The sequence below is a fragment of the Cebus imitator genome, unplaced genomic scaffold, assembly GCF_001604975.1.
Source record: "Cebus imitator isolate Cc_AM_T3 unplaced genomic scaffold, Cebus_imitator-1.0 Scaffold560, whole genome shotgun sequence".
NCBI lineage: Eukaryota > Metazoa > Chordata > Mammalia > Primates > Cebidae > Cebus > Cebus imitator.
The window spans coordinates 597,376-605,963 of NW_016107875.1; positions in this window are offsets into that span (position 1 = coordinate 597,376).

Here is an 8,588-nt window from a genome sequence, read left to right on the forward strand (position 1 = left end):
TGAGGCAGGAGAATTGCCTGAACCCAGGAGGCGGAGATTGCGGTGAGCCGAGATCGCGCCATTGCACTCCAGCCTGGGTAACAAGAGTGAAACTCCATCTCAAAAAAAAAAAAAAATAGAAAGAATGAATGACATAACTTGTCTAAGGTCAAATGGCTACTAAGTGGCAGAGCTGGGACTGAAGTTCAAGCCCCTTCTTCTCTACCAAACTATTCCCTACATGCTAGTAGGCTAGTTTACAACCTGCTTGAACAGTAGGAAAAAAGGAAGATTTGATCTCTTCCTTCTCACTTTTTAGGAAAACCACTCTTAGTCCCACCACCACATAGGTGGGAATCCATTTTTTTTTTTTTGGTGACAGAGGGAGGGGGACAGGGTCTCACTTCCAATGCCTAGGCTGGAGTGCAGTGGTGCAATCTTAGCCCACTGCAGCCTCGACCTCCGGGACTCAAGCAATCTGCCTACCTCAGCCCCTAAAATAGCTGGGACTGACGACAGGCACGCACCACCACACTAGGCTAATTTTTGTATTTTTTGTAGAGACTGGGTTTTGCCATTTTGCCCAGCAAGGTCTCGAACTCCTAGGCTCAAACTCCACCTGCCTGGACTTTCCAAAGAGCTGGGATTACAGGCGTGAACCATTGTGCCCAGCCCTTATTTTTAAAACTTTACATATAATTCAACATCCTTTCTCAACAGCCACTTACCCAGTGTTTGATGGTTTATTGTCCTTCACTGTTATATAATTCTTCTATCACTGAACACAATCTTAGAAACTTTTCTTTTCTTTTTTTTTTTAAAGATGGGGTTTCACCATGATGGCCAGGCTGGTCTTGAACTCCTGACCTCAGGTGATCCACCCACCTCAGCCTCCCAAAGTGCTAGGATTACAGGTGTGAGCCACCACGCCCGGCTGAAACTTTCCTTTCCTTTTCTTTTCTTTTTTTTTTGAGACTGAGTTTCGCACTTGTTGCCCAGGCTGGAATGCAGTGGCAGGATTTTGGCTCACTGCAACCTCCACCTCCCCAGTTCAAAAGATTCCCTCGGCCTTCCGAGTAGCTGGGATTACAGGCACCCGCCACTGCACCCGGCTAATGTTTTGTATTTTTAGTAGAGACAGGGTTTCACCATGCTGGTCAGGCTGGTCTCCGACTCCTGACCTCAGGTGGTCCACTCTCCTTGGTTTCTCAAAGTGCTGGGATAACAGGCGTGAGCCACCTCACCTGGTCTCAATCTTAGAAACATTTTTAATTCCATGTTCATTGTGAAAAACATAAAAATTAAAGACAAGTTTTGAAAAATCACCTATAGTTTTATATCTAGATACAGCCACGAGTAGCATTTTTATTTCTTTTTAAATATCTGTGCATACTTTTATTGTAATTGTGATAGTGAATACTAAATCAAATAACACATGCAAAACTTTTAAATAATGTCCTGTTTTGTTTTTTTTTAACATCTGTTTCTTTCTGACTTTAACAAATAAATTTGGGAAGACTATCATTTTTTTTATTTATTTAAAAAAAATTCTTTATCAAAATTAAAAAAAAAAAAAAAACCATAAGCAAAAGCTTCCAAGGTTAGTTGCAGAGAGAGCTACCTTCAAAAGTGCCAATCTGGCACCCATGGGTGATCAGGCCACTCTTCCACCCAAAATGGGGTGGGCTACTTTCCCGGGTTCAATCTTACCAAATTCAGTGGTCCGGACTTCCCCAAATACTTGCTCCTCCTCAGTGTTCAGCCACTGGGTGAATCCACACTGCAGGGCCTCCCTGCTCGGCTCTGGCGAGGCTTTTCCACCAGGCAAATACCTGCCCAGGAGCGCTTTCAGGATGCATCACCCCAGCAAGCAGGAGTCCCCCTGCAGGGATGCTCCACAGTGCTAGGCAAACCACTTAAGAGACTTTTTCCCATTGTTTGCTGTCCGAGACTCACTTCCCAGCCAACGCACCAAAATGTAGCAGGAGCAGCCACAGGAAACAGATCTCTCGGACACCGAATACAGGAGGAAGGAGGGTTTATTCAGCCAGGAGCAAGGTGGCATAGTTGCCTAACAGCCAAGCTCCAACTATTATATATTTTAAAAGACCAAAGAGACAGAACAAAGAAACATGGTAAGTTACCCTTGATTGGATCCTCATATAAAAAACAAAGTTATAAAAGATATTTTTAGTACAAATGGGAGTTATTTGAATATGGACTGAATATTGAATAATATTAGAGGATTTGTTAATTTTCTTGGGAATGATTATATGTGTGCTTATACTACAGAATTATGTACAATATCCTTATGTTTCAGAAACACCCATTTAAGTACTTTAGGAGTAAATTAATGATGTCTCTAACTTACTTTCATTTCAAATGATTTAGTAAATATATATAGATAAATATAACATGGAAAAATGTCAACAGTTGTTGAGTCTAAGTGGTAGGTGTAGAGGTGTACATTGCACTATTTTTCAACATTTCTGCATGCTTCCAAATGTTCACAATAAAATACTGAGGGAAAACTCCAAAGGAAAAATATGGCTATTGTAGAAAATTTGCAGAAAAAAATATATAAGCGCAAAAACCAATGGTTTGCAACCTTTCCTTGTATCTTTTGTGATGGTTACTTTTTTAGTAAATACTTTAAAGTGTTTGTTAAAAATCAAACTTTGCAGCATCCTCTAATCCAATTGCCCATGCATCTTACGATGTCAGTGCTCTCCTCATCTTTGTGGTGGGGTGGGAGGGCAGTTGAGAATGTCTCTGGAAGATTTTCCATGGCTGTCTTTAATAGTGGATGCTGGCTGAGGCCGGGCGCGGTGGCTCACGCCTATAATCCCAGCACTTTGGGAGGCCGAGGCGGGTGGATCACGAGGTCAAGAGATCGAGACCAGCCTGGTCAACATGGTGAAACCCCGTCTCTACTAAAACTACAAAAAATTAGCTGGGCATGGTGGCGCGTGCCTGTAATCCCAGCTACTCAGGAGGCTGAGGCAGGAGAATTGCCTGAACCCAGGAGGCGGAGGTTGCGGTGAGCCGAGATCGCGCCATTGCACTCCGGGGTGACAGAGCAAGACGTTGTCTCAAAAAAAAAAGAAGGGGCCGGGCGCGGTGGCTCACGCCTGTAATCCCAGCACTTTGGGAGGCCGAGGCGGGTGGATCACGAGGTCAAGAGATCGAGACCAGCCTGGTCAACATGGTGAAACCCCGTCTCTACTAAAAATACAAAAAATTAGCTGGGCATGGTGGCGCCCGCCTGTAGTCCCAGCTACTTGGGAGGCTGAGGCAGAAGAATTGCCTGAACCCAGGAGGCAGAGGTTGCAGTGAGCCAAGGTCACGCCACTGCACTCCAGCCTGGCGCCTGGTGACGGAGTGAGACTCTGTCTCAAAAAAAAAAAAAAAAAAAAAAAAAAAAAAAAAAAAAAAAAAAAAAAGTGGATGTTACACTTTTGCTGGTAAGATCGCTAAAGAATGCTCCCAGTAATGGAAATTTACTTTGTAGTTCTTTAGACCTCACTTGACATGTTTTATTTGCTTGGAGGCTTAGATCAGTTTTAACTGATCAGTATTAGTTCTTCAATAAGACCTAAATTAAAAATTTGGTCAACATATGGGCAGCAGCCTGTCATATAAGTGTCATATAAGGGAAAAACAAAAAAGCTCTCTTCCACTCCCTATACAACCTTCATCCCAAGTAGCCATGTTGCAGGGATAAACCTGGCCTGATTCCTCAGGCCAGAGAATGTGGATATGTCAGCATAAACCATCACCACTGCTGTCAAAATAACTCTTAATGTGGCCAAGCAAGGGCAGATCAGTAGCAACATATCAGATCAAGTCAGCAAATATTGATAACGTGCATGGCATCCTGTTAGGTGTTTGAATGTAAAACATGCATTCAAAAATTTTTGTCCTCCAAAATGGTGTTCACATTTTAAACCTCGCTTCTGTTTACTGACTCCTATTCAGCTCCTTTGTGATAACACTTGGATCCCAGCCAGCCCTTATCCAGGGTTTTCCCCCCTGTAGTATGACAACTCTGATTAATCTTCACAGGCTTTGTTCCATTTATTTTTGACAACATCTCCAATTTACCAATTTCTTTCATCTGAACCAACAATTTTTTTAAAATCCACCTTTTGGTACTCCTGCATATTGCTTTGGAAATTTTCTGTTTATGAGAAAAAGTAAATAGACTCCATTACAAATCATTATTTGATGAGGGCTATAGAGTGATTTCTCTAGATGCCAGGTCTCATGACACAGAGCTCTAGATGTCAGCCTTTTCAGCTCCCTCAGGGACCTCACTCCATCAGCAATGCCCTTTCTGTCTATATTTCCAACACCTCTCTCTCTCTCTCAGCCATTAGTGCATGTAGGGTTCTCTCCACTTAAATGGGGAAAAAAAGTTACTTCCAACTCCAGATCACCCCATCTACCTCATTTCTTGCAAATTTCTTGGTTGGTTGGTTGGTTGGTTGGTTGGTTGGCTGGCTGGTTGGTTGGTTAAGAGTCACTTACTTAGGCTGGGTGTGATGGTTCACACCTGTAATCCCAGCACTTTGGGAGGCCAAAGCAGGTGGATCACTTGAGCTCAGGAGTTTGAGACTGGCCTGGGCAACACGGTAAAAACCCATCTCCACAAAAAAAAAAAATACAAAAGTTATCTGGGCGTGGTGGTGTGTGCCTGTAGTCCCAGCTACTCCAGAATTTGAGGTGGGAGGATCGCTGGAGAGGTGGAGGTTGCAGTAAGTTGAGATTGCACCACTGCACTCCAGCCTGGGTGACAGAGTAAGACCTCGTCTCAAATAAAAAAAAATCACTTTACTTGACTGCGTATTTTCACCCACACTCACTCCTCATATTATGGTAGTCTGCTTCTGTACCCACAACTAGATTCTGAAACACTTCTCACCAAAGTCACCAATGACATTCCTGCTGCTAACTCCAGTGAAGCATCTCTGTCTTCATCTGGTAGAACCTCCCTGTTACAAATGACACTACTGATCACTTCTTGAACTGCTTCTCTTTCCTTGACTCCAGTCACCTCATCCCCGTGGCTCTTCTGACACACCACACAACATTGCTTCTAACAAAGAAACTGATTTCACAGTAGACTGAAGCAATGAGCTAAGGCTCAAAGAATTCACAAGAAGCAGCTAACATTATAGAATGGTTGGAATGGCTATCAAAAAAAAAAAAACCAGTTTTGGTGACAAATGAGAGACAGAGACTATGGTTTGCAACATTAGAGTGCTGTTCTGCTAGATGGAATATGTGCTTCAGATCAGCTACGAATCTGTATGACTTTTCTAAAAATCCATAGACAAAATACATAGGTACAGAAAACAAAAGAAGTGAGAATGGCTTTAATTTTTTTTTTTTTTTTTTTTTTTTGAGGCGGAGTCTCGCTCAACTCCCAGGCTGGAGCACAGCAGCGCGATCTCAGCTCACTGCAACCTCCACCTCCGAAGTTCAAACACATTGAACTCCTGACCTCAGGTGATCCACCCGCCTCAGCCTCCCAAAGTGCTAGGATTACAGATGTGAGCCACCATGCCCAGCCGGCTCTTATTATTATACCTAATGATCTCTGCATATTTAGAGGTCTTAGATGCCAGGGGAGGAAGACTTCTAACAGGAGACAAATATGGTCCTATTTGATCTGAAAGTTGAGGCTTCCTGGTGGTCATTTGTGTTTCTCCAGCCACCGAACAGACAGAGAAGGGATATACTCTTGTTACTGGGGTCTCTTGAACTACCAAGGGGATCTGATCCCTCAGTTTTCTCATAACTACATTAACCAACTCGTACCAGTTTGTCTGAGACTTTTTCAGTTGTATCACTCAAAACCTCACATGCTGGAAAATCCCTTAGTCCTATGCAACCTGGGACAATTGGTTGCCAAACTAACTTCCCTAGGACACTGCAGATACTCAGTACATTTGCTTTAGAGTGGATCTTGTTTATGCCAAGCAGAATCCATCCCAATCCTCCCAAAGTAAATCCTGATGACATGGAAACTTATTTTGCATCCCAGAGATAAATGTTTGTAGATAGCATTGGCTTGCTCCTTCACTGGCTTACTTTTCTTTTTTTTTTTTTTTCGAGATGGAGTCTTGCTCTATCACCCAGGCTGGAGTGCAGTGGGGTGATCTCTGCTTCCTGCAACCTCTGCCTCCCAGGTTCAAGCAATTCTCTTGCCTCAGCCTCCCGAGTAGCTGGGATTACAGGCATGCACCACCACATGCGGCTAATTTGTTGTATTTTTAGTAGAGACAGGGTTTCACCATATTGGCCAGGCTGGTCTCGAGCTCCTGACCTTGTGATCTGCCTGCCTCAGCTTCCCAAAGTGCTGGGATTACAGGCGTGAGCCACTGCACCCAGCTTCACTGGCTTACTTCTATCCACAGGCATCACCTCAGTGGCTCCTATGCCTTTGAGGATGTAGTAGTGCTTCCTTGGCAAGCTGAAGGGAAAACCCTACCTGTCACATACTTGAGCTCATTTTTATTCTTTACTCATCTTTTCCAAGAATGATGTACTACTTGATCTTTAGTTTTTTTTAAATGAATTCTCTCATTAATTTTTGTTAAAATTAATTTTAACATTTGTTAGTTCAAGAAGAAATTTGTTAGTTCAAGAAGAAAATTTGTTAGTTCAAGAAGAAATCATAGAAATAAATCATCTAACCCAAACCCAAATATTTCATGTTCATCTGCAATTGCTCTATTATTAAAACTTCATTATTTTCATTTTGGTTTATGATTTGTCATGTTCACCAGGCATTCATTTCCTCAACTGACCAAAAATTACACTTGCACATTTGACGTAGTAGTTTATTTTTGTTTGTATAATAATCACAAACTCTGACTTTCAAAACCTCAGTGTTCTCTAGCATCTCATCAAAAATCACTACTCAATAAGAGCTTGTTGATGAGGGACCTTGGGCTGCTAAGTCCCATTTTCTATTGTGTCTTGGTAATGACATCCGTGATTGTCAGAAGATCTGCTTCCATATGGACCTGTCTTACAGCACCAACCACAGAGTAGAACTCAAAAACCAAGATTAAGATTTATTTCATTTCATATAAGAAACAACTGAGATAAAACAATACCATCCCGTAAAACCTCCACTGGTGCTAATCTCAACCAAATAATGGGGTAAATAGACTACTGGTCTTGTATTATGCTTTTATGAATCAGTGCTCTAATTTTTTGAGGTTAACAATAAAGAAGAACAGAATTTGTGACACCATTTAAATTGTAACCAAGAGATATTCATTATGCTCAGAAAATTCACTCCAGTTTGTCAGAGTCTTCTTCCTGTAATATTGCCACGAAAGAAAAAGGATTTCTAAAGAAAAATATTTTTTTACCACTTTTTTCCTTCTTTCAGTTTAAAATGTATTATTTTATAACTTTATTTTCTTCTGTTGAGTGTATTGGGACTGTTATGGGAGATCTCAATTCCCACTGGTTCAGGAGTTTGAAAAGAAACCAAGATTATAGAAGCACAAAGATCAGCAGCAATAAACTCCTTTCAGCTTCTAGCCTGACAGTAGAGGATGTAATGTTAAGACTGCTGAAAAGACCAGACCCAAGCATCAATGCTCCACAAGTTCTAGAAATAGTTTTGTCAAAAGTCATTTATTATGGAGAAAAGAAAATAACAGGTATCTCACAAAGAAAGAAGTTTTTGCATTTCTTTTTTTTTTTTCCTTGAGACGGAGTCTTGCTCTGTCGCCAGGCTGGAGTGCAGTGGTGCAATCCCCGCTCACTGCAACCTCCGCCTCCTGGGTTCAAGCGATTCTTCTGCCTCAGCCTCCCGAGTAGCTGGGACTACAGGTGTGTGCCACCATGCCCGGCTAATTTTTGTATTTTTAGTAGAGATGGGATTTCACCATGATAGCCAGGATTATCTCGATCTCTTGACCTCATGATTGGCCCATCTCGGCCCCTCAAACTGCTGGGATTACAGGCGTGAGCCACCACGCCCGGCCGGAAGTTTTTATTAAAAGGAGGAGTTCAGCCGGCCGCGGTGGCTCACGCCTGTAATCCTAGCACTTTGGGAGGCCGGGGTGGGTGGATCACCTGAGGTCAGAAGTTCAAGACCAGCCTGGCCATCATGGTGAAACCCCATCTTATTAAAAAAAAAAAAAAAAAAAAAAGAAGAAGAGGAAAGAGCTCAAATTAACAGCCAGAGCATTACACAAAGTTGCAGAATGTATAATTTCTAAACTTTTTTTTTCCAGTGTCTTTTCACAAATCTTTTAGTTACTCTTGTCCCATCAGTGATAGGAGTCTATGTTAAGCAGGAAACTATTATCAAATAGCTTCAGAGTAAAGCCAAATCTAGCAGAGAGGTGTGAGGTATTTTATTAAGAAGTCAGGGAAATTTAAGGTGGCGTCTCATAGGTCCTTGCAGGCAGACAGAAGAAGGCCTTCTGAGGATTTTAAGAGTTTATTTTGCAGACTTTTTCTGTTTAAACAGCAGGGCCTCTAGGAATGTAAGGCCATTCTCCCACAACAGCTTCAGAGAGTCTAAGGAAGATAAATACTTATATCAAGAGGTTTATGGGCTTGGCTTTTATTTGATG